Source organism: Dasypus novemcinctus, chromosome 7 (genome assembly GCF_030445035.2).
Source record: "Dasypus novemcinctus isolate mDasNov1 chromosome 7, mDasNov1.1.hap2, whole genome shotgun sequence".
Classification (NCBI taxonomy): domain Eukaryota; kingdom Metazoa; phylum Chordata; class Mammalia; order Cingulata; family Dasypodidae; genus Dasypus; species Dasypus novemcinctus.
Window position 1 is genome coordinate 83,292,076 of NC_080679.1, and position 26,997 is coordinate 83,319,072.

Genomic DNA, 26,997 nt, shown 5'->3' on the forward strand with positions numbered 1-26,997 from the left:
GGCTCCACAAGAGAGGTAAAGAATGGTTTTGATCTGTGACTTGGAAGTGTTAAGAGATTACTAGGTAGCCAGAATTTTATTTTCCCCATCAGCCCAACACAGTACTTGAAATGTCTTTCACTAGAGATGCATGGGTTGGGGGAACAAACATTTTATAAAATATACCTCCAAAAGATATGTTAGCAGGGAGAGGTGACATCTTAATCATCAAAGCTCAGCACAGCAATTCCACCGTTGCCCTTTGTGTAGTAAGGAAGGTCTAACTACAGTAACAACAAGGTAACAACCTTGGGACTAGCCATCCTTTCTGTGTCCCCCATTGACCTCATGGGTTTCACTTGATTTTAGCAGCTATACTTCTTTAGGACATCTCTGCTCTGGGTCCCTCAGCCAATTTGCTCTGGGCCCCTCTGTATTTTCCACTTCCTCACATCCTTCGCTAGCATATAGGTTTGGCTTTTGACAGACTTGCCTCTACATCGTTATATCCAGTCATCCTCCACCCTGAACATGAATTGACTCATTCTTTCAGTATCTCTCACTTCAGATTGTTGAGAAAAGGAATTCAATTGTTCTCACTCTCTCACTGACGTCATTTCTATGAAAAAGAGATCTATTTGTTTGCCCTTTGTTTAGGGTCCATTTATTATTTATTCAATAAATATCTCTTGAGCTTCCATCATGTGACAGATTCTATGTTAGATGCTGAGGAATGATAAAGCAACAACTTAGGAAAAAGTCCTTATTTTAATGGTATTCATTTATTAGGTATTGTTGGGGGAAGGGGTAGACAGACAATAAACAGTTAAGTAAATAAAACATAATGTGTCAGATGGAGATAAATGTTATGAAGAAAAATAAGCAGCTAAGTAATGACAGACTATAGAGTTGGCAGAGAGAGAACATTCAATTAATTGACTGTAAGCTAATGTCACAGTGAGAAGGTAACAAAAAGACATGGAGGAGGTGAGGGAATCACGATTCTGGGGAAAGAACATTCCAGGCAGAAGGAATGCTGTGGGCCAAGGCCCTATGACAGTCAGAGCAGGAGATGAGGTTAGACGGTACCTGGGTCTAGACTGTGTAGAGCCTTGCAGGCTACTGTAAGGATATGGGCTATTACTCTAAGTGAGGGGGAAGTCATTAGAGAGTTTGAGTAGTGGAGTGACATGCTCTAACTTCTATTTCTAAAAGACTATTCATGAAGAAATATAAATGGCAAAAAAATACCAAACATGAAAAAATGCTCAACATCACTAATGATTAGGGAAATGCAAATCAAAACTACAATGTGATACCATTTCACACCTATCAGAATGATCACTATTAAAAAGACAGAGAACTACAAGTATTGGAGAAGATGTGGAGAGACAGGAACACTTACTCACTGTTGGTGGAAATGCAGAATGGTACAGCTACTGTGGAGGACTGTTTGGCAGTTCCTAAGGAAGTTGAATATAGACTTGCCACATGACCCAGAAATACCATTATGAGCAGTGACATGGATAGACATCTGCCTACCAATGTTCAGAGGCATTATTTACGATTGCCAAAAGGCATCAACTGATTAATGGATAAACAAACTGGTGTAGGCACACGATGGAATATTATGGAGTGGAAAGAAGAAACGAAGTCATAAAGCATATGACAATATGGATGAACTGGTGGACATAATGTTAAGTGAAGCAAGCCAAACACAAAAGGACAAATACTGTATAACTGAGTTACTACGAACCAAATATATGGCATAACATAGTGTATGATTTTTAAAAATCTTATATGTATCCAGGATTTTAATTGAGAAATGTATATTTTTATTCAACTGTTTTCTTTTTACTTTTTAAAATTGTTTATATTTTCAATTATTAAATGTACAAAATAGAGTTTAAAATTTTTTTAAAAAACTACTCACCAGCTTAATGGCATGTAAGACAGCAGAAGGGCTTTGGTAAAGGCAAGTTATATTTGATGAAAGAGTAAGATCTAAAATTAAGAAAGATACCTAAAGAAGATTTAGTGCCACTCATGAGTAGTTAAAGTCAGAAAACCTAACCACTCAGAGGCCTGGAGAGGGCAATAGTTTCTTCTCTGGGAGGGAAAGAACTTAGGAGCGGGGGCGTGTGTGTGCAGAAGAGTGCTTCCCAAAGCAACGAGCTTACTTACTCTTACATAATCAATTATTTGATGGTGGTGAAGCCTGCTTTACATGTTAGATTTCAAATAGGACCAATTCAGATACATTGCACCATTTTGTGATGCTTTGTCAAATAAAGTTAACAATGTAAAAATAAGCTTTCCTTTATCATTCTAAGGGACTGCTTTTAGTTTGATACAGAAAAGGCAATGTGTGGATGTGTATTATCAAGCATGTACATGTTGATGAGAAGATGTAGGCACACTTAATAATTATTTTATTCACCATCTTCCTTAAAATTACTAATTCATGATTTTTTAAAAGTCAAATAAATCCACAACCACTACATGCTGTGGAGATTTTAGGACTCTGGTTCTGGAATGACCCTGGTTGAAAGTCAAGCAATCTCCCATGCAAAAGTCACTTAGTGATCAAATATAACCCCTGCTTGTTTAGACAGACTCACTCATCTTCAAGTGACAGGTGGGGCTTTAAGAAGTAATACAGAAGAGCCCCTAGGGACTGAGGGCTGTTGATGGGACTTCTTAAAAATATTGTACCCCTTGTTTATTAGTTACAGGAAGCTATTTGATAATTGTACTACAAAGGTGTTTATTTGTTTAATCTATGTGAAATCAATGTGAAAATTTGTGTGGATTTGTTAGATTTGCCCACATATTCTTTTAGTCCTTGGGGGCCCTGAAGAATCTTACACAAAGTCATTAGAGAGAGATTGAACTGTATAATTAGTTATCTGAGTAAACAGAGAAACATGGTATTTCTGTTGAAAGGGCAAAAGGAAGACAAGGAGACAGAGACAGAGATTCATCCTACTTTGTGTGAGCCAGACTGATTCTGCTGTAGTACACTATGGTTGTATTATCAAAATTGCAATATTGCAATTATTTCCATGGCAACAGACAGCAAGATCACGCAGGAGAAGCTAAATTGTGAGAGAGATTAAGATGCTATTCCCATTCAGATGTCTGCAGTAATAAGTGAAGGGTAGGACAACTAAGGGAGAAGGCAGCTATTATAAATGTTCTTTATTGAGTTTGTCCCATCCACAGAGTCAAGTGAAAGCAATCCTAAACAATATTAAGAATCACCAGATAACACAGAATGCTGTTTTTAGAGTACCTGGCTGGAAGAAAACTGTTAGCAAATGGAGAGAAATACAAATGACTTGATTTATATTTTCTAATACCTATAAAAACTATGCTATGTGTTGTGTATTTGTTTGAGGTCAGGGTCCTACTTGAGGGTTCCCTAACAAAGTCCTGTATTTCCCTAAGTAAAAGACAAGAACAAAACAAAAACAAAAGCAAAACAATGCCTTATTAGGTTTTCTTTATTTAACGGATATACTGTTATTATTGGTCCCATGTCCAATAATGCCTTTTGAGAAGTATCTTTAATTATATACTAATCCTAATATGCAAATAGTTAAAATTTGTATATCTATTAAATAGACTAATCAGATTTTGAGCTAAAATGTTCAAAAGGAGAGTATAGTTAATGTATGCAAATCTAGTCACTCAAAAGATGAAGGAGATTATTAATATAGAAGGGTAGGAGTAGAAAATTAAGTTATTAAAATTTTTATGTCCAATGTATGTTTTTGTCATGAGAAATAACTGGATTAGGTATTGAATCAGGACAAATCACTTAAAAATATGAAGGTGAATATCCAGTTCCCCATTGTGAGAGGACTATTGAAAATGTTGGGTACATTAACCTTTCTACCAATGGAAATTATTTTCTAAAAATAACAGAACTTACGGTTTAATGTATAATATATCCCCTCAAGAATCTTAAGTATTTGTTATCAGGCATGTATCAGACTAAAACATCCAATCATTGGAATTTTATGATTATAGGGTAATCATAAAATTATAGAACACCTGAATGCCCCACCAGAGAGTCCAAACATACTAATAGTAGCCCTCCACAATCCTTCTTTTCTAACCATACAATGACAACTTGTTATATAAGCTGGAATCTAACCATGGGCTTGGGTTGCAGATCAAAAGTTGACTGGCAACAACTAGAAGAATAGGGCAGATAATTGGAGCTAGAGATGGATGCAGAATCAAGATGAATAAAGGTAAATGCAGATTGATAGTCTTGGGCATTTTGGGAGAAAATGGAACATCAGGGAAAGAGCCTGAGAAAAACTGGATGAAAATCACCAAAGGAGAAATGGATAATTTGGTGACTCAAGAGACCCAGGCATTGATTTTTTATCAAGAATTTGAGTCATAGAATAGTAAAATGTAGAAGAAATTAGTGAGGGATATAGGGTCTATAGAGAGATGCTAGTTGCTCAGGTTATGGAGCTTGGTAATTTCCCTTTGGATTGAGAGGGAAGAATTGCTTCAACTTGAACTTGTGGTAAAATCTGGACATCCCCCCCGCCCCACCCCGGGAAAAGCACATCTGCTAATCTGCAGGAGATGAAGGCAATCTGCACTGTAACCACATTGCATATGGCTAATTTGCTTTCATATATAAAGAAGAAGTTGATATGTACTGCAGTAGGACCTAGACTAGATAAATGTTTAAAATTTCCTAGGGAGAGTTAAAATATATATATATATATCCAGAATCTTGAGAGCCTACAGAAATCACTGGTATAGTGAAAAGAGGGAAGCCAGTTGCTTCAAAACTGGTTTTATCATTTCCTAAATAGAAATCTTTGAGAATAATAAATTATTTAATCCCTCTGAGCCTTAATTTTCTCACCTGTAAAATGGGACTAATAGTAGCTAATTTATAGTGAAATAATGTGCACTGTAGATGCTCTTGCAATAATTGTTAATTTCTGCATCCCCCTTGGTACATATAATGTACTTCATTGCAGCTAAAACAAAACCAAAATCATACTCTAATATCTTCCCCGAGAGTGTCATTCTTAACCAGTTTAGTATAAAGGAGGACTATAAATTAGGAATGAGGGGCTAGACTACTCCATTTGCACTTGAAGGCCTTGGGTGAGGAAGCAGCAGAGAAAACTAGGGCAGACCATGCAAAGCCTTCATTTTGAGGTGCCCTTGTTTTATTGTGGATGGATATGACCAGACAGATGCTGTCAAGATGTAACCCCTCCCTGGTCATGTGACTCTGTCTTGCTACCTCCTACTCCAGGAAGGACACTGCGGATCCCTAAGGAGTTGTCAGGAGCCTGCCTTGACCTGGAGCAATGGGAGGAAATCCAGACCTATCCTGACATGGCACAGAAGCTAAACTGTAACACAACTCAAGAAAGACAAAGGGACAGACATACCCATTCAGCATTTCTACAAAACCTGCATGAGTGTGCATACAACTTTGTAACCTTTATTCCCCCAATTATAGCATAACCACAGCCCCTTCTTATTCAATATTTTTCAAAACCATGTGTGTTTTTGTTTTTTAGGCTACATAATATTCCAGTACAAAGCTATGTCATACTATTTAACCAAACCTCCAAAGGGAGATGCTTGGGTTCTTTTTAAGGATTTACTATCATGGATCATATTAAAATTAACGTTTTCTTTCCTATCTCTTTGCATATACCTCTGATTATACACTTGGGATGAATTCCTAGAAGTAGAAGTACCAGATTTTTGATGAGCATTGCCAAATTGTCTTCCTGAAAAGTTCCACCAACGTATATTTCTTTGAAGGTACACTGAAGTGTCATTTCACCCCATCCTTGCATTACTATGACATTGTAATGTTTTAACATTTCTGTGAATTTGTCAGATTCTCAATAATAATAATAATAGCTAACACTATGTACCAAGTACAGTCCTAGCACTTTAAATTTGTAGTAGGCAGAATTCCTAATATGGTCCCCAAGACCCTATTTCTGAATGTACATGCCTTGCATATTCCCCAGGATTATGAATATGGGGAGATGTCCCTCCTGTGATTTTTTTCGTGTTACATGGCAAAAACATATTTTGAAGATGAATGTCACAAATCCTTAAAGTAGAGAAATTACCTAGGTGGGCCACACCTAACAGCAAGAGCTCTTCAAATCTGGATCTAGAGGTCAGAGAGGTGAGAAAGTCTGTGGTAGACTATGAAGATGGAAGAGGCCATGTGGCAATTAGGTGGCCAGTCTCAAGGAGCTGAGAGCAAGTAGGACGCAGGGACCTTAGCCCTATAGCCACAAAGAATGGAATTCTGCAAACAAGAATCAGCTTGGCAATGTATTTTCCCCCAGAGCATACTATAAAAACTGAACCTGGGAGCCTGGTTGACAATTTGAAGTCAGCCCTGTAAGACCATGAGCAAGGCACCCAGCCATGCCATGCTGGACTTCTGACATACACACCTGTAAGCTCAATGGTGTTGTTTTAAGTTGCTAAATTTCTAGTCATTTGTTATGTAGCAATAGAAAACAAATACAACGAATATCAGCTCTTTTATTCTTCATCACACCTCTATGATGTAGGCATTATTATTTTATCATTTTACAAATAAAACTGAAGCACAGACAGATTAAGTGACTAAGTCAAGATCATAGAGCTAATTGTCTTAGATCCAGCATTTGAACCCTGGCATTAGGACACTCAAAACCATGCTTTTAATGATCACATTTTTTGCTGATGGGATCACATGGCTTAAATATGGCTTTCTCTAAATACTTGTGAATTAGAACTTTTTCTTAAACCTGACTTTTTAAAAAAATTCTTAATGGGGATCTGTTTTATTGTTTTGTTGTGTGTGTGTTTTTTTCATTTTGGTTTTGGTTTCAGTTACTTAATCTTTTTTCTAAGTGAAGTATACATAAACTTTGATTGAGATATTTTACTGTAGTTATAAAGAGCAGACAGTTGACTTATGATTATTCAATGTGATTTCTGGCATTTTTATTTTGCCTTTACAGAAGTAAATAGGTCATGCACAGTCAAACACAACTGCCTTCACAGAGCTTCAATGAAAATTCTTTCATTCTCTCATACTGTCCATCATATTATGTTTTTTCTTAGTTAAAGTGCTTTGGTTTTTAAATAAATAGATCATAATAATGTTGTTTAGACTTTACTTGGTGCTAAAAACTAAATTCTAAGAATATGTTATCTCTTTTGCACTTGCAATGACAAAGAGTTAAATAATATTAATTCATTTTGATTACTGAGCAGTGTAAAACTTAGGATATAAGCTATTTACATACACTGAAACAGGTTATAAATAATTGAGCTAGAACTAAAGCTCAGTTTATCTCACCTTACAGACATGGCTCTTAATGGTCATTCTATCCCCTCTCTCTCTATAAAAACCCATGTGGGTTCCTTAGCTCATTTCCTAATAGACTGTGAGCAACTCAAAGATGGAATCTTTCCTTATTCAGACACTCAGGAAATGTTTGATTGATAAATAATCAAGGACTTCTGAAGTGGAGACCAATTTAAGCAGAGGACAATACAGAACAGTAAACAGGTAGTTTCCAGGACCTGCTTTATAGAAAAGAAGTTAAAACAAAATGGAATCATGATTTTGGATGTAATGATTCTCTGGAACAGTAAATAGTTTTGAAACATAGGTACAAAAACAGGTAAGTCTTTTTAGAAGTTTAAAAAGCCAAAATGGAAAAGGAGGAAATATAGAAAATTTGCACACATTACAATTATGAAGAAGGAATCTGCACTTAATTGAATAACTTTGGAAATATTTTATATTGGAAACATTAAAAATGGTTTTATCTTTTAAAAATTGTACAAACACAAGCCATATTTTAGACTTTGAGTTAAAAATTATTCAAGAAATTAATAGGTTTAATAGATACACATTTGTCTTAAAAATGCTTAGTTTAGCATACACCAAATTCTATCCACAAAATTTTTTAACAGGTGATGTTTTGTATTGGGAAAGGGGTCTTTGCTCAAATAAGTCTGGAAAATTCTTAATATCATATACCCTTTTTGGAGACTCTGAATGCTCATTAGCATAATAATGGTTCTATAAGAAAGGGTATTTTTTCAAATTTCATCTAGATTATCCCAAACTTATTTAATCACAGAACACTTTTTTTCATGAAATATCCAGTAACATTTCTCAGAATTTATATTGTTGGAAAATGTTCACCAATAAGATACTTTGAGGGTCCCAGCATTGCTACTCCTTAATGATTCTAGGAACTGTTTTCACGGTACAACCATCTCAAACCATAATAACTTGGACTTCTGGAAAGATGGCAGACTAGAAAGAAACAGAGTCTCTTCTCTCCCAGAAAAATAGTTAGAGGATAGGCAGAAATGGCCTGGAAGAAAATCTCCTAGGATTTAGGACACTAGGGGAAGGTTGGATGCCTCCCAGGGGAGAGATGGGCAAAGAGAAAAACTGGGGATGGCAGAACTGTGAGTTAAAAGCCACCGCTGCAAATGCTGCACCCTCCCCCACACTATGGACACTTGAATTCTCAGGCCTCTGGGCTGGTGGGTACAGACAAAGGGGACCCCAGGGAACCACATCCTCAGGAAGGGAAAGAGAGAGGGACACACCCCAAGGTTGACTCAGATTTTGACTCACAGACTTGGTCTGCTATGTCCTAGGAGCCCTTCTAGGCCAGGGGGCCATGCCATTATTGCCTTGGGAGCTGGCAAGGGATTAAAGAGATCTGACCCTCTCAAATTCCCTCTCTACTAACAAGGATTGCTTGTTGAGGATGTAAAGGGGAGTGGAATTCCTTCCTATCCAGGAAAAGGGAGGGGGCTGCCAGCAAAAGTTGGAGAATTGCCTCTGAGAAAGTTTGAATTACTAACGCACAGCCTCCAGGCAGGAACCTCTATCACATTGATCAGTCCATGTTGCAGCAAACAAACTTCAACCAGCTATTGAAATGAGAGGGCTACCAAAGGGTGCTATCTGCTGGCAGACCAAAAACATGCATGAGAGTAAAATGAAAGTAAATAAGTAAGGAAGGATTTTTCTAGCCTTTATAGCATCCCTGCCCAAGGCCCTAGGAAGTATGTCTGCAATCCATTACTGGGTACAGGGACCAGACTGGAGCAACTAACAGGGACAGTCCTAAAGACCCAGAAATCATTAAACCAAGAATCAAAGAACAGCTGTAATACACTGCCTCCTGCCACTAAAACCCCATGAAAGAGAAATTGAGCATCTGAGTAAACTCACCACCCTAATCAGATACCTAAACATCAGCAAAAAATTATACCACATATTAAGAAAATAGAAAAAATGACCCAAGAAAAGAAAAACATTAAAGCCCCAGAAGAGATGCAAAGTTTGAGATGACTAATCAATGAGATGCACACTAATTTCCAAAATCTAATTCATGAGTTGAAAAACAATATGGCTTAAGAGATAAAGGATATTAATAAGACACTGAGCAAGCACAAAGAAGAATTTGAAAATCTCAATAAAAAAGTAACAGAGCTCATGGGAATGAAAGACACAACAGGAAAGATGAAAAACACATTAGAGGAATACAACAGCGACTAGAAATGTTAAAAGAAAGATAAATGAGACAGAAGACAGAACATGTGAAAGTGAAGACAGTAAAGAACAAAGAGAGAAAAGAATGGAAAAATACAGTAGGGGCTCAGGGAGTTGAATAATAGCACAAAACACAACACCATAAACATCATGGGAGTTTCAGAAGGAAAAGAGAAGGGAAAGGGGAAAGAAAATGTATTTGAGGAAATAATAGCAGAAAATTTATCAACTCTCATGAAAGATATGAACTTACATGTCCAAGTAGCACAGTGGACTACAATCAGAATAAATGCAAATAGAATTACTACAAGACACACACTACTCGGAATGTCAAACATCAAAGATAAAGAGAAAATTCTGAGAGCAGCAAGGGAGAAGCAAACCATCACACACAAAGGATGCCCAGTTTGTGGGAATTTCTCATCAGAAACCATGGAGGCAAGAAGACAGTGGTATGATGCAATCAGGATACTGAAAGAGAAAAACGGCCATTCTTTATCCAGCAAAACCATCCTTCAAGTATGAAAATGAGTTTAAAACATTCACAAATAAACAGAAACCAAGAGAGTTCATAAAAGTAAATACACCTTTGCAGGAAATATTAAAGAAAGCCTTAGAGCCTGAAAGAAAAAGACAGGAGGGAGAGGCTTGAAGGAGAGTATAGAAGAAAGAATAGCAGAAAGGGTAACCAAAAGCGTAAAAAGACAAATGGAAATAAGAAAACTAAAGAATAAAATGGTGGAAGTAAATAATGCATTTACAGTAATATCATTAAATGTGAATGGATTAAAACCCCAAACAAAAGATACAGGCTAACAGAATGGATTAAAAAACATGAGCTATTCATATGCTGTTTACAAGAGACTCGCCTTTGATCCAGAGATACAAACCAGCTGAAAGTGAAAGGTTGAAAAAGATATTCCATGCAAATAGTAACCAAAAAAGAGCAAGGGAAACTCTACTAATCTTGGACAAAACAGACTTTAAATGCAAAAAAGTTATGAAATGCAGAAGGCCATCACATATTAATAAATAGGAAAATACATCAGGAAGAAATAACAGTCATAAATATCTATGCACCTAACCAGGGTGCCTCAAAATACATAAGACAAACTCTGGAAAGACTGAAGGGAAAGACAAACATCTCTACAATAATAGTTGAGACTTCAACACACCTCTGACCTCTTCAGATAGAACAAATAGACAGAAGATCAATAAGGAAGCAGAGAACTTGAACAATACAATAAATGAGTTAGACCTAATGGACATATACAAAACACTGCATCCAAACTGAGCAGATTACACATTCTTCTCAAGTACCCATCGATCTTTCTTCAGGATAGATTACATATTAGGTCAAAATGCAGCTCTCAGTAAATATAAAAAGACTGAAATTAGACAAAGCACCTCCTCAGAACATAATGGAATGAAATTGGAAATCAATAATAGACAAGTAAGAGGTAAATTTGCAAATATGTGGAGGCTAAACAACCCAGTCCCAATAATCAGTTGATCGAAGAAGAAATTGTAAGTGAAATCAGTAAATATATTGAGATAAATGAAAACAAGAATACAACTTATCAAAACTTATGGGATACAGTAGAAGAAGTTTTGAGAGGGAAATTTATAACCCTAAACAACTTTATTAAAAAAGAAGAAAGAACTAAAATCAAAGATCTAACTGAATAACTGGAGAAACTACAAAAAGAACTGCAAACTATTCCCAAAGCAAGCAGAAGGAAAGAAATACTAAAGGTTAGAGCAAAGGAAAATGAAATTGAGAACAAAAAAATAAGAGCAAAATTTAAAAAAGCTAATTCTTTCAGAAGATCAATAAAATTGACAAACAGCTAGACTAACAAAGAAAAAAAGAGCAGATGGAAATAAATAAAAATCTGAAAAGAAAGGGGGGATATTATGACTGACACACAGAAACAAAAGGGATTATAAGAGGGTATTATGAGAAACTGTATGCCAACAAACTAGACAACCTAGATGAAATGGAAATTCTTAGAAATGCACAAACAACTTTACACTGACACTATGAGAAATACAAGAACTTAACAAACCAATCACATTTAAAGAGATTGATTAAGTCATCAAAAAAAATCTCCTAACAAAGAAAAGTCCAGGACCAGATGGCTTAACAGGTTAATTCTACCAGTTCAGAGAAGAATTAACACCAAACCTGTTTTCACTCTTCCAGAAAATTGAAGAGGAGGGACACTTACCCAACACATTCTATGAAGCCAACATCATCCTAATATTAAAACCAGATAAAGACAACACAAGTAAAGAAAAATTACAGACCAACGTCTCAGATGAACATAGATGCAAAAATTTTCAACAAAATACTTGCAAATAGAATCCAACAGCATGTAAAAAGACTTAAATGACCAAATGGGATTTATTCCTGGTATACTAGGGTGGTTCAATATAAGAAAATCAATCATCCTATTACATCACATTAACAAATTGAAGAAAACATCAAATGATCATCTCAATCAATGAAGAGAAAGCTTCAACAAAATCTAGCATCCTTTCTTGATAAAAATACTTCAAAAGATAGGAATAGAGGAAAATTCCCCAATATAATAAAAGGCATATATGAAAAATCCACTGTCAGCATTGTACTCAACGGAGAAAGGTTGAAAGCTTTCCCTCTAAGATCAGGAACAAAACAAGGATGCCCACTGTCACCATTGTTATTCAATATTGTCCTAGAAATTCTATCTAGAATAATCTCACAAGAAAAAAATAAAATTATCCAAATAGGAAAGAGGAAGTAAAGCTCTCACTATTTGTAGGACATGATCCTATATTCAGAAAATTCTGAAATGTCTACAACAAGCTACTTGCTCTAATAAATAAGCTTAGCAAAGTGGCAGGATACAAGATCGAAACGCAAAAATCAGTAATGTTTCTGAACATTAATACTGAACAATCTGAGGAGGAAATCAGGGGGGAAATTCCATTTACAATAGCAACAAAAAGACACAAATACCTAGCAATCAGTTTAACCAAAGAAGCAGAGGACTTATATGCAGAAAACTACAAAACATTGCTAAAAGAAATCAATGAAGTCCAAAACAAATGGAAAGACATTCTGTGTTCATGGACTGAAAGACTAAATATCATGAAGATGCCAGTCCTACCCAAACTGATTTATAGGTTCAAAGCAATACCAATCAAAATTCCAACAGCTTACATTGCAGAAATAGAAAAGACAGTTACAAATTCATTTGGAAGGGAAAGTATACCCAAATAGCCAAAAGCATTCAAAAAAGAAGAGAGAATGGGAGGAATTTCACTGCCTGACCTTGAAATATATTATAAAGCTATAGTGGTCAAAAAGCATGGTCTTGGCATAAAGATAGACACATCAATCAGTGGAATAGAATTAAGAATCCAGAAATAACCCTCTCCTCTACAACCAACTGTTTTTGACAAACCTACCAAGTCCATGTTGATGACGCAAAACAGTCTCTTTAGTAATTGGTGCTGGGAAAACTTGGTATCCATAACCAAAACAATGAAAAGAGGACCTCTATCTCACTCCCTATAGAAGAATCAGTTCCAAATGGATCAAACATGTAAATATAAAAGCAAAGGACCATAAAATTCCTAGAAGAAAATATGTGGAAACATCCGTGTGGTAGGTGGTGGTTTCTTGGTCCTTACACCCAAAGCACACACAACAAAAGAAAAAATAGATAAATGGGGCTGTCTCAAAACTAAACACTTTTGCACCACACAGGACTTTATCAAAAGGGTGAAAATGCAGACAACTCATTGGGAGAAAATATTTGTAAATCACATGTCTGATAAGGATTTAGCATCTATGATATATAAAAAGATGCTGCAACTCAACAATAAAAAGACAAACGACCTGATTAAAAAATGGGTAAACAACTTTTGTAGATATTTGTCCAAAGAAGAAATACAAATGTCAAAAAAACACATGAAAAAATGTTCAACATCACTAGTGATTAGGGTAATGCAAATCAAAACTACAATGAGATATGATTTCATATCTATCAGAATGGTCACTATTAAAAAGATTGAGAACTACAACTCTTGGAGAGGATATGAAGAGATAGGAACTCTTATTCACCATTGGTGGAATTGTAGAATGGTACAGCCCCTATGGAGGACTGTTGGCAGTTCCTAAGAAGGCTGAATATACATTTGTCATGTGGCTTGGCAATACCACTGCTGAGTAAATACCCAGAAGAACAGAGAGCAGTAACACGAATAAACATCTGCACACCGATGTTCATAGTGGCGTTATTCACATTTGCCAAAAGTTGGAAACAATTCAGGTGCCCATCAACCAATGAATGGATAAACAAACTGTGGTGTAGTCACACAATGGAATTATTATATAGCTGTAAGAAGAAATGAAGTCGTAAAGCATTTCAACATGGATGAACCTGGAGGACATTATGTTGAGTGAAGCAAGCCAGACACAAAAGGACAAATACTGTATGATTACACTACTATGAACTAAATATATTCTGTAATCTCATGGAATTACTAACTTGAATATAGGGCACCAGAAAATAGAATGAGTTTAGAGAATGGAAAGCTGAAGGTTAATTTGTGCAGAATTGGTTAAAAAAAGGATGGGTGTTAATCTTTGGAAATGAATAGAAAAGGTGAAAGCCCAACATAAGGCTTGTAACTAGCAGTATCATTTTGTGGGTATATGAAAGGGGTTTAAAGGGAAAGTCTAAGGTTTTGAACAGTACAAAAAGGAAAGCTAAAAAACGGAACTCTATTGCATAGTAAAACCACATGTAAAATATGAATATGGGTAAAACTGCATATATAAGATGGTTTTTCTTTGAAGCTGAACAAATGTATGTTACTACTACAACATGTTAATATCAGACAAAAAATATGTTAAGTGAAACAAACCAGACACAAAAAGTACCATATACTGTATGATTCCATTTATATAAAATGTAAATATAAATCAATTTATAAAGATGAACTTAGATTAATGTTATGTAGGGCTGGGGAAGGAATGCTAAAGGGTGTAGAGTTTTTCTTTTGGGAGTAATGAAACTGTTCTAAAGTTTTTTGTAGTGATGAATGCACAACATTATGATTACACTAAAAGTCATTGATTATACACTTTGGATAGACTGCATGGTATGTGAATATATCTCAATAAAATTGCTTGATAAACAAATAAATAATTGTGCAAGAATAGCCCAGAAATAGCACCTATAAAAAAAATACTAACTTTACCAGCTGACACCCAATGATTTAATTGTAGTCAATATAGAAAAATATAAAAATACAAAAAGTAGTCATCAAGGAAAATTTTTTCATCCTTAAGAAGGAATAAATCCTTAAGGATGAATAACATTTACACATCATCAAAAGCCCTAGTGATTGTTTTGCTCCTTCCAGTCTTATCTTTAACAGAAAAGGAAACCTACCTCAACAGCAACTAAAATTGCACATAGTGGCTTACTAGGTGCCAAATACTATGCTGAAAAATGTTCTACATACATCAACCAAGCTTTACAATATCCCTCAAGCAGGTAACTGAATTTTACAGATATAGGAATTGACACTCAGATACCTTAAGCAATTTGCCACAGATTACACAGATCATAAGATGGCATTCCTGGACCCGAAACACTGTCTGCCTGTCTGTGAAGTCTATTATGCCGCCCATTGTCATTATGCTATACTACCCAAAGAACTAATAGGTAAGCCAAATTTCCAATGCCACATTTAGCTCTGAGCATGCATTTCTAGAAACAGGCATGCTGAAACTGGCTGACTGGATTGTCCATTTAAGGGTCATACTCACAGACCATAGTAGAGGTCCCATATTAATAAGTGGATTTACAATATATTGGCAATCACTCTTCCTGTCTCCTCAATTCCCAGGCATCATGTCATGCCATCCTTTTTTTTTTTTTGGTCAGTTTTACCCAGCCACATTTATCAAAGGACTTCCACCAATCCCAAATTACTTGCTTATCTTAAGGCATATTAGACCCCAGTAAAATGGGCATATTAACTCTCACTAATGCACCCTGATTCAGGGTAGCTGATTCAGCATTGTTGCTTAGCAGGCATTATGACTTAGAATGATTCACTAGAACATAAAACAAATGGCAGAAAGAGGGCCCACAGTAGAATAAAAATGTTGCCGAACAATTTTAACTTTAATCAAATGTTGCTGAACAACTTAACTCAAGAGAGAAGGGACTCATTGACTACGAGCATATGAGAACACTCCGAGATTGATAAAATACATATTGTTGTATTTTTCTTACACAAACTTAAACATTTCTATTATGCATTAATATAACAATTAACTACATTAATTTACAATTAACCCATCGATTTAATACTCGATCTCATGTGTGTGTCTTCACATGCACATATGCAAACGTTGTGTCATAAACAGAAATAACTGAAACAGCACAGTGCAGGGAGGCATGAAATGGGGGAAGGGTACATATGAAATCCCCTATTAAAGTGTGAGGGTGCAAATGGTGCACAAGCAGAGTATGTACAACAAAAAGCCCGTAATACACAATTTTGTAGGGGCTAATGACATTTACTTGAAATGGAAGTTGTTGCACTGAAGAGCATTAACAGAGAAGCACTTGAAAGGGAAGGACTGTCCAAGTATGTGAGAATGTTTGTCATTGGGAGGGCACCTAAAAAGACCAAATTACTGTCAGCCAGAAAAACAATTTTAGGACCCATACTCTGTGTCAGGCATTGTTTTAGGTATTGTTGATACAGAGATGAAGGAAACCCCCATCACCAAGAATTTTATTTTAGATAGTTGAGTAATAGATTATAGAGAGATCAAAGAAGTGTCTGTAACATATGGTCATTACATGCAGATGTAAGGTTCTCATCTGCCTTGCCCCATGTCCTGTGACTCTTCCTGAAGCCAGAAGGTTATAACGGAGTACCCAAACTAGGAATTTACCATTTGCCATTCAGTCCTGTATTACTCCAGTGGGCAGCATGGGAAGTAAGCACTCTACCTTTTTTACCTATTATTATTGTTGAGAATCTGACAAAGTCACAGATTTTTAAAATAAAAATAACAATGTCACAGTAATGCAAGGATATGGTGGAATGACACTCCAACGTACCACCAAAGAAACATACATTGGAAGTTAACATACGTTCTGGAAGTTAATTTGGCAATACTCATTGAAAGTCCAGTACTTCCACTTCTAGGAATTCATCCTAAGTATATAATCAGAGTACACACAAAGACATATGAAAGAAAATGTTAATTTTAATATGAGCTATGATAATAAATCCTTAAAAAGAACCTAAGCATCTCCCTTTAGAAGTTCGGTTAAATATTAGGGCATAACTTTTTATGAGAATATTATGTAGCCTTAAAAAGAGAAACAAACAAAAAAACAAACAAAAACATGTAGTTTTGAAAAATATTGAATGAGAAGGGGACATGCTCATGTTATTAGTGGGAGAATAAAGGTTAGAAAATTGCCTTCCCTGACCTTCAGGAGGCAGCAAATTTGTGATTTTGCTATCACAGTGGATGAACAAACTAAAAATTTAAGTAAGAGCTCTATAAGCTATAAGAAGGGAATTTTGAGAAAACAAAACAAGCATTTTTTTCTGACTTGAAAACCTTTTCCAGAATCCTTCTGCCTTACTCTGCTGATAGCATTATAACCAGTACTGCCTAGGAAACAACTGATGGCAGATATTGATTTTCCGTGGCTAGCCTACCTGGGGATAGAAAGGGAAATGAAAATCTTTGTAAATATATTCAGAAGGTCTCTGGAAATTATTTGTTTCATTTATTAAATATATTGTGATATATCTGCAACATGACAGCAACTAACTGTAACAACACTTGCTAGAAAACAAAACTAAAATGCATTTTTTGACCTAATGGGCAAACTCACAGAAAGTCAAGGAGGCCATGACAGTAAATCAAAGCCATTAGGCTCATGGGATAGTAAGGGCAGTTCTAAAGGAGGGCCACCCAAAGTGGAAGCATGGAGAGGCCTGTGCATCTCTGCGATCCCTATGTTGCTATGCATTGGAGACAACCTGGTCGCACAGTGCTTTTTAACCTTCTTCCAAAGCCCTTGTAAACTCTGCTTTTCTTTCATCCAGTATTTAATGCATCGTATCCAATATTTAATACAAACACATAGTGTTTGGCTGTTGTAATTTTGCAGTTTCCCACTTAAAAAATCGTTGCTCTCTGTCCCTTCATAGGAGAAATGAGAGATCCAGGAAGAAATGATCTCTAAGGGCCAATCTGACTCTCTCAGTAAATTAAGACTAAAATATTTAAAGGGGATACATGAAAATTTAAAAAATTAAAATTAAATAAAAATTATTACTTTAAAATAAAAGTTTTGTGTTTAATATTGTTTGGGGTATAAACATTGCATACAACTACTTTCAGCTGGCGGTTGTGGGTTTTGTTTAAAATTATGTCGTTTGTATGAATTTGTATGTGAGTCAGGAAGAAGAGAGAAATATGTTATGTGCACCACTCTTCCTTGTCATAGTGGAAGATAATATGCTAAGCTCTTAATCTAACCATACTCCAAAGGTTCTTCAAAAATAAACCATATGGCAACTACCTACCTCTATGACCATGAGATTAAAGTGAATGACAAAGTTGATCTCCTGTAAAAGAGAATTCCTTGCTAACAAGTAATCCTTAGAATTAGCACTGGCATTTGTAAAGGTCATCTTAACCTTGAATTAATAAGCCTGAAAAGTTATATTCAGTCTGGATTCTCAGAAGACACACAGTCAACAATTTACAGATCAAACCAGTCTATTATAACAGATGAGATCTAAACAATTGATTAAGAAATGGAAAGATCTGCCCAGTTGATTCATTGAGATATGGAAATATCCAAACATGACCTGATAATTAAATCCATTCTTGCTCCTAGATTTATAAAATGGTAATTAATGAGTAATAATGCTGCTTTGGATTAACCTCCTTCTTCTACTTAAAAAGGCTTTATACTAAACTATGATGTGTGAAATATATATTAAGTGAAGAATAACACCTGACCAATAATATTGAGGTATGGTCTACTACAGTAGAAATGTTAATGAAATTTTTCATTTGCCTGCATCACTTTAAGTACATAGTACAATCTGGACATTGTAAAACCTGACCCAAGCTTTCTTACCTTGGTGTTATTTTCATTTCTTGTAAATCCCACTCCTCCATTTCTAGCAATGTGGGGTTATTTGCCAAACTGGCATATCTCCATTGCAGATGTAAAGTGGTCTACCTGTACTATAGAGGAAGTCATTAAATATTTTCTTTTCCTGAGTACATTTTGTGAGACTTTGAGGCTGATAAACACACCTACACTCTGACAAGCTAACTTTTAGCGAATAAATAGATTTAATCATATTTTTTAATTATCTGTAGTTTAAAGTAAGGCTATGCAATGCATTATTTTCATTAACCTGAAAGTGTACTGGAAAATTCTAATTGTCCCTGAAATAGGGGTTATTTGTACCGGTCACATAATCCATTCACTAATCCTTGTGTTTTGTTGTTAGTATGCTCCTTAATATCATCTGTGTTTAAGGTGGAAGTGCTGCTGGTGAAAGTGCTTTGCTCCTATTAATTGCTGAAAACTAAATACTTCTTACTTTCCTAATTCTTTTTGAAAAATAACACATTGACATACCAAATTAACTTAATTTTAAATTGTGTATTAGCTAGATTTTAAATGTTTTAAAATATAATTTAAGGGTATGGCACTTTATTTGCTACAATGTTAGTAATCTAATATCATAAAAATAAAATATATTCGTCAAAGATGAAAATAGAGCTAGGAATCCCACCTGAATTTTAATGAAATAATGGGAAAGATTTAACAGCTTTATTACTTTTCCTCTCAATAAATAGCTAAAAGGAAAAAAAAAAGTGAGGGACAGTAATATCTTGAAAACACACAAATCTATAATGAAAATGTTTAAATTTAAGAAATTGCCTAGAGTAAAATACAATGATGGTTATAATTATGATTCTTCCTCCCTTATAAAGAAAAAAACACATAAAAATGGGTGTTTTATTTTCAAATAAAGCAAAATGTTTCAAATAAACCAAAAAAGTATACATCTGCATTCATAATAATTGTATTTCAAATAAATTACCTTAATCATATTAAAACAAACTGCTTTTAGGTTGTTGCAATGTGTATATTTTATACACATAGTAGAGAAATTACAAAGATAAGGGAATGACTGCCTTAACGAAATATGGTCTGGACCTTTAGGTTAAAAAATCTTCAACCTAATATGTCAAAATATATATAAAATTTTAAAATGTAACTATTCCTTCTCACTATCCACAGCCTAAAAACACATCTCAAGCTTTTCCTTTTGTGATTAAAGTGAATGATACATTTAAAAAATGTTTCCTAATGTATTGCCTTTCTCAGAATATTAACCTCTACAAACACAAAGAAAAAGAAGAAAGTATTGTACATAAGGAGAATGAAGAAAGTATTGTGAAAAAAAAGGGATGAAGTTGTATGAAATGATCTCTATTAAAAATCTATATTTAAATCTTAAAAATGTTTGCACCAAGGGAAAACAACTGGCCTTGCTCCATCTTTCGCAGAGCAGCCGTACATGGTTTTCATTAGCCTGGTTTCATCCTTCACTTGGACAGGAACCTCTTAACTGTTTTCTTTCACATGTTTTTTTCTCTCTGCCTCCACTCCAGCACACACACATTCTCTCCCCTCCTCCTCTTTTTCCTGTAGACTCTGCAGTAAAAGCTTCCATAGTTATCACATTTTTGTAAGACTAGCAGACGTCTGCCAGTGGCTGATAGGAAATGCTGATTGAGAAAGGGCTTATCTACTTTTCATCCAAAATATGTGAACCATTAAGGAAATTATAAAAAGCAGCAACAATATACTCTGGTTTTATTCAGAACCTTTCCCTTAGCGATTATTAAAAGGATGATATTTTTAGCCAAAGAAAGCAAAATGCATCTGCAGCAGCTGGTTTCCAAGGAAACAGAATAATTTAAAACCATGTGGAACTCTGCTCTCTAATTTTCATCAATTCTCCTTCATTCCTGGAGGTAGCTTTATTCGGAATTCATAATTTTCAAAAAATAAAATTACATTGGCTTATTTCCTTTGACATACTTCAGAAGGTGAAGAGCTGGTTTTATATATCACCTTAAATTTCAGTTTAGGGGTTTGCATTAATTTTAGCCACCAATTTGTTTTAAAAAATCAAGATCAGAAGAATCCATCAATAATTAGAAATGTCAAAATTTTAACATATGACTTTTTGAAATGCAGAAATACTTCATAATAGATCATGCAAAAGTATTTCTTCAGTTCAATATGACACTTAAGAGTGCAAATATGTTATTTAGTCAGTAGATTTAGGAAATTTAAAGCAATTCTCCATTCATTTATATAAACTTTACCCAATATATGGTCATTTTTATCTGCCTCCCACCCTTTTTTGTTAACTTTACAAGAACTATTATGCTTTTGTCTTCCAATTTGAAGAAAAAAAATCCATCTCTCAAACAAAAATAAAAGCATAAATAATACTTCTAAAAGTCCATAAAATTATACATGGTTATTTCTATTGGTTTGTGATTCATTTGAAAGAAGTATTAAAAACATAAATGAGCAAATTATTTACATCAATGAATGATTTATTTTATTATAAAACCAACAGATATTAATTGATTGCCAAGGTTGTCTAATCAGTAATAGTATTTATTAAAAGAAGCTCCATTCTAATGAGATTCCCCCATTAGTTGACCTATATTTATGAACTAAAATAACCATACAATTATATGGCTTGAGTGAAATTATTTCTCATGTCTTTACTATAATAAGTGTGCCAATTATTCTATATATTTGCAACTCCCCTATTTTCCCTAAGGGAAAATAACAAGACAACATTAGAAGGTATAAGTAACTGCTCAAGTAAAATCTTAACTTTAGAATTGCTAAAAAATTATTGCCCTAGGTATATGGATGAATGATATAAATACTGTGGTGGAATTCTTCTCTAGACATATTTGCCTGATAAATGAAACTACCAATGAAAATTGCTGATTAAGATGCCATTTCTTAGAGCAATGTTTAATCCTTCACAGTTAGGTTTCTGAGACTTTAAAGCAAAAATGTCCCCATGCATGTTGATACATACAGATAGACATTTGTTTAATTATCATAAACACTTAAAATTCACAGAAAAAAATACTTAACTTCTTAGAGCATGAGATTTATCCAGAGGAATAAGTTAAAAGGGTTTAAATGCACATAAACCACCAATTCCAAATTAGTGATAAAAGAAACTACAACCTGGAAAAATTCCTACGCCATTAACTGTATTGTAAATATTAAGACACCACATGAAATTTTATATTGCATATTCAGAGAAGGCTCCATTTTCTCAGGACCTGTGGAATTTACCGAGCTTTCCTTGTCTTTTGAGTCCCAACAACACAAGCTTGAATAAAAACAAGAAAAGGCACATGGTGACTCATTAGCAATTAATTTTGCTTCAATAATACTGGCTTAGAAAGTTATCCAGGATAAGACATGCCTCTTGTGTTTTTATCAGCTACGGTTTTTGCAAGGAGAAAGAACGGCTCATTGCAAAGCTTCCTCGAGTCATGAAAGGGGCACACTTTCGGGAAATGTCTTCAGAATAATTCCATATTATAAAACGTGTTTCAATAGTAATTGAGAAGCATTCTCTTATTCTCTCTTTTAAAAATGTTTTTTTAATCTTTTATTTTATTTTTTTGCTCTTACCTGTAAGTATGGTTTCTGTACTTCGGCTCCGTCAGAGCAGACTGAGGAGTTCACTCCTCCCTCGTCTGTCCATCAGGCTGCCGCTAACCAATAACAAAAGCCAGATCCTGGCTCATGCTCCCTGGCTTTGCTTCCATCCCTTGTTCCTCCCACCCCCACTCTTTTAGAGGACAAAACCCTGCAGCTGGGAGAGAGGAAGAGAGTAAAGGATTAGAGAGAGGGAAGCAGAGATGAAAGATATTTCAAAGAATAGCTCCAAACTAGGGAAAATATTTATACGTGAACTCAATGGAAACAAAGTGCCTTGCTTAGGATTTAAGAAAATAGGGTTAATCACTGCCTCACCCACCTGAAATCAAAGCAAAACACTCATCGTGACATGTGAATTGAATTTTTTTTCAACTCCCACTGATTTTCCTCGGTGGACATTTTCGTATGTAGTTAGAGGGAAGTTAACACTGAACATCAGAATATTACACATATTCAGTTTGCAGAAGATAAAAATGAAAGTCAGTCAAAATCCTTTACATTGATTTTCATACTATTTGCAGTACAACCTACATTTGGCAATGTTTTCATTGAAAACCAGTTTCAGGGCCTAATCAATATAAAAAAATATTTCATCCTGAGCATTTGAATGTTCCATTATTTCAAAATTATGTGATTTGCATTACTTCAGATTCCTTAAATGCCAGCATCAATTTGTCTATGTGAAGAATGGAGCTTGTTAGAAATTCAAAAGGGATCAGGCACATGGTTGCCATGTCTTGAAGTGATTAATTGAACTCCAGTTTTATTCTAATAATCCTGAGCAAAATCCTACCACTTCTGAACCCAGAGGCACAACATGTATAAAAGGAAAATTGAAGAAAACAGCAAGTTAGAATTTTTTAAGGCAACAAAGTTAATTTGTATGCTTCCATTGGTCTGCAGCTTACTGGAAGTTAGGTTGGATTCACAGAATCCAAATTATATTAAGATTGTATTATTAATTTTAAAAATAAAAGTTGCAGCTCTTTATGATAATTAATATTGAGTTTCTACTAATAGAGGTGACCTGAAAAAGTTTCCTTAGAGAGTATAAATTAAACAATAGATGTTATCTCCACCCTAGAGGTGTGTTCTGTCTAGTTGAGATAATTTTAGGCTTTTCTATTCCATTTCTTAAATCATTAATATGCCCTTGTTCAAATAAGACCTAAGGAAGAAAAAGGAGAGAGAGGTAGTAAGCAAGTACAGTGTTATATCCTCATGGAACTGGAATGAGGACAAATCAATGGTAGTCCAGGAATACCCATAGAGCAAGGGACAAGGGGTGTCAATCTTGTTAGAAGGGGAGTGGCTGGTGACTACCTGAAACTGATGTTAGATAGAAGCACACAGGTATAACTTAGACTATATGGCTATTTGGTGTATGTTTTAGTTCCCTAGGCAACTTGAGGCAGATACCATGAAATGGTTGACTTAAACAATGGCAATTTATTAGCTAACAGTTTGAGGCTGAGAAAATTTCTAAATCAAGGCATCATCAAGGCAATACTTTCTTCCTGAAGACCAGCTGCCGATGATCCTTGGCTCTTCTGTCACATGGCAAGGCATATGGCCATGTCTGCTGGTCTCTCCCTTTTCTTCTGGGTTTCATTGATTTCAGCTTCTTGTGTCCATGTTTTGTTTTGTTTTGCTTCTCTCTGTACTCATTCCATTTATTCAGGGCTCCAGTAACAGGATTAAAACCCATCCTGAAAGAGGTGGGTCACACGTAACTAAAGTAGCATCATCAACAGATCCTACTTACCATGGGTCATACCCCCATAAGTGGATTAGATTTAAGAACATACAGCTTCAAATTACCACAGTGTAGCTTTAGGAGACTTAGCTAGAGATTAAGAAAAAGGTTAAATGATCCCATATTCCCACCCAAGTCCGCCCTTGATGACTCCATTGAGGAAAATACCTTTTAAGTCTTGGCAGTCCCACTGCCAGGAAAAATTGGAGAAGTCTGTAGGACCACATTTCTAAATGAAGGCTTTGATGGTCATATGCATCAGAGTCACTTGTTAAAAATGCAGATCCATGAACCTTACTCAAGACTTAATGAATTAGAATTTGGTGGTTTGTGAGAGAGCTTTTTTTTTAAATTAGAGAAGTTATAGGTTTACAGAAAAATCACACATAAAATACAGACTCTCCTTATACCACCCTATTACTAACACCTTGAATTAGTGTAGTACACTTGTCACATTTCATGAAAGAACATTTTTATTATTGCACTATTAACTACAGTTTTTTGCAACAGGGCTCACTGTTTGTGTTGTATAGTCCTATGTTGTTTTAAATTTTTATTTTAGTAACTTATATACCACCTAAAATGTCTTCTTTTAACTACATTCCAATATGTAATTGCTTTTAATTACATTCAGAAGCTGTGCTATCATCACCAGAGTCTATTACCAAAACTTAAGATAAACCCAAATAGAAACTCTGTACAATTTAAGCATTAACTCCTCATTCCCTATTCCCATCCCAGTTGCTGATAATGTGTATTCTGGTTTCTGACTCTATGAGTTTGCTTATTCTAATTATTTCATATCCATGAGATCATACAATATTTGGCCTCTTGTGCCTGACTTATTTCACTGAACATGATGTCTTCAAATTTCACTTGTGTTGTCACATGTATCATAACTTTATTCCTTTTTGTGACTGAATAATATTTCATTGTATGTATATACAACATTTTATTTATCCATCCATAGGGCAATGGATATGTGAGTTGCTTCCATTATTTGGCAATTGTGAATAATGCTGCTATGAACACCAGTGTACAAATATCTGTTCAAGTCCCTGCTTTCAAATCTTTGGGTTCTATACCTAGAGATGGGAATGCCAGGACATATAATAATACTATACCTAACTTTCAAAGGAACTACCAAACTGTTTTCCACAGTGCCTATACCATTTTACAGTCTCACCTACAGTAAATAAGTGTTCTTGTTTCTCCACATGTTTTCTAGCACTTGTAATTTTCTTATTGGAAGTGTAGTCATTCTAGTGTGTGTGAAATGGTATCTCATTTTGGTTTTGTTTTGAATTTCCCTAATACCTAATGATGTTGAGCATCTTTTCATGGCCATTTGTAAATCTTCTTTGGAGAAATGTCTATTCAAGGTATTTTCCCATTTTTCAAATGGGTTGTTTTTTGGGTTTGTTTTTTTTTTTTTTTTTTGAGTTGTAAGATTTCTTTATGTATTTTGCATATTAAACCCTTAATGAAGATGTGGTTTCTAAATATTCTTTCTCATTGAGTAGGTTGTCCTTTCACTTTCATGATAAAGTTCTGTGATGCATGAAAGTTTTCATTTTGTTGAGGTTCTGTGGATCTATTTTTGATGTTGTTGCTTGTCTAAGTCTAAGAAACCATTGCTTAATAAAAGATACTGAAGATGGTTTCCTATGTTTTCTTCTAGGAATTTTATAGTTCTTGTTCTTATGTTTAGGTCTTTGATCCATTTTGAGTTAATTTTTTAATATGCTGTCAGATATGGGTTCCTTCATTTTTTCATGTGGATATCCAGTTCTCCCAGCATCATTTGAAAGACTGTTCTTTCCCAATTGAATGGACTTGGCAGCCTTGTAAAAATCCATTTGTCATAGATGTGAGAGTCTACATCTGCACACTCAATTTGATTCCATTGGTCTATATATTTATCCTTGGGTCAGTACCATGATATTTTGTCCACTGTAGTTTTGTAATAAGTTTAAAAGTTGGAAAGTCTGAATCCTGCAAACTCTGTTCTTTTTCAAGATGTTTTTGGCTATTCAGGGCCTCTTACCTTTCCAAAGAAATTTGATGATTGGTTTTTCCACTTCTGTGATGAATGTTGGGATTTCGACAGAGTTTGTATTGAATCTATAAATCACTTTGGATAGAACTGACATCTTGATATTATTTAGTCTTCTAATTCATAAGCATGGAATGTCCTGCCATTTTTTCATATCTTTGATTTCCTTTAGTTATACAGTTTTCTGTGTTTAGGTCCTTTGCATCTGGGTTAAATTTATTTCTAGATGTTTGGTTCCTTTAGTAGCAATTGTAAGTGGAATTTTCTTTCTTGACTTCCTCCTCAGATTGTTTATTACCAGTGTATAGAAACACTACTTATTTTTGCATGTTAATTTTATACCCTGCCACTTTGCCGAGTTCATTTATTAGTTCTAGTAGCTTTATTTTAGATTATCTCTATATAAGATCATGTTGTCTGCAAAATAGGGAATGTTTTACTTCTTCCTTTCCAATTTGGATGCCTTTTATTTCTTTTTCTTGCTTAATTGCTCTGGTCAGAACTTCCAGTACAGTGCTGAATAACAGTGGTGACAGTGGGCATCCTTGTCTTATTTCAGACTTTAGAAATGTTTCAGTCCTTCTCCATTGAGTATGGTGCTGGCAGCAGTTTTTTCATATATGCCATTTATCATGTTAAGGAAATTGCCTTCTATTCCTATCTTTTTGAAGTGTTTTTTATCAAGAAAGTTTGCTGGGTTTTGTCAAATGCCTTTTCTGCATCAGTTGAGACAATCATGTAGTTTTTT

General features: G+C 34.9%; 1 protein-coding gene across 1 annotated transcript in view; it reads right to left on the minus strand.

Moving 5' to 3' along the window:
- CSRNP3 (cysteine and serine rich nuclear protein 3) overlaps positions 1 to 22,515 on the minus strand; it is a 211,677-nt gene extending 189,162 nt beyond the window's left edge. The window contains exon 1 of the mRNA XM_023590486.3: positions 22,408 to 22,515. The gene's annotated coding sequence lies outside the window, so the exon portion shown is untranslated. The remainder of the gene's footprint in view (positions 1 to 22,407) is intronic.
- Positions 22,516 to 26,997: the final 4,482 nt, after the last annotated feature.